General features: G+C 40.8%; 1 non-coding gene across 1 annotated transcript; it reads left to right on the top strand.

The window, feature by feature from the left end:
- LOC112799118 (small nucleolar RNA R71) lies at nt 1-104 on the top strand. The gene has a single exon (XR_003200695.1). It is a non-coding gene; the product is annotated as a small nucleolar RNA R71 (small nucleolar RNA).
- Nucleotides 105-527: the final 423 nt, after the last annotated feature.

Genomic DNA, 527 nt, shown 5'->3' with positions numbered 1-527 from the left:
ATGCCAGAAGGACACTTTTTAGTCATCTGCTTGTATCTTTTCCAAGCTTCATAGAGGGATTCACCATCTTTTTGCTTGAAGATCTGAACATCCACTCTGAGCTTGCTCAACTTTTGAGGGGGAAAGAATTTATCCAAGAAGGCCATGACCAGCTTATCCCAGGAGTCCAGGCTTTCTTTAGGTTGTGAGTCCAACCATGTTCTAGCTCTGTCTCTTACAGCAAAAGGGAAAAGCATGAGCCTGTAGACTTCAGGATCTACTCCATTTGTCTTAACAGTCTCACAAATCTGCAAGAACTCAGTTAAAAATTGATAAGGATCTTCAGATGGAAATCCATAAAACTTGCAGTTCTGTTGCATCAAAGCAACTAATTAAGGTTTCAGCTCAAAATTGTTTGCTCCAATGGCAGGAATGGAGATGCTTCTTCCATCAAATTTGGACGTTGGTTTAGTGAAATCACCAAGCATCCTCCTTGCAATATTGTTGTTGGGTTCGGCTGCCATCTCCTTCTCTTGTTCAAAAATTTT

Source organism: Arachis hypogaea, chromosome 4 (assembly GCF_003086295.3).
Source record: "Arachis hypogaea cultivar Tifrunner chromosome 4, arahy.Tifrunner.gnm2.J5K5, whole genome shotgun sequence".
Classification (NCBI taxonomy): Eukaryota; Viridiplantae; Streptophyta; class Magnoliopsida; order Fabales; family Fabaceae; genus Arachis; species Arachis hypogaea.
This window is presented reverse-complemented; position numbering and strand designations above follow the sequence as displayed.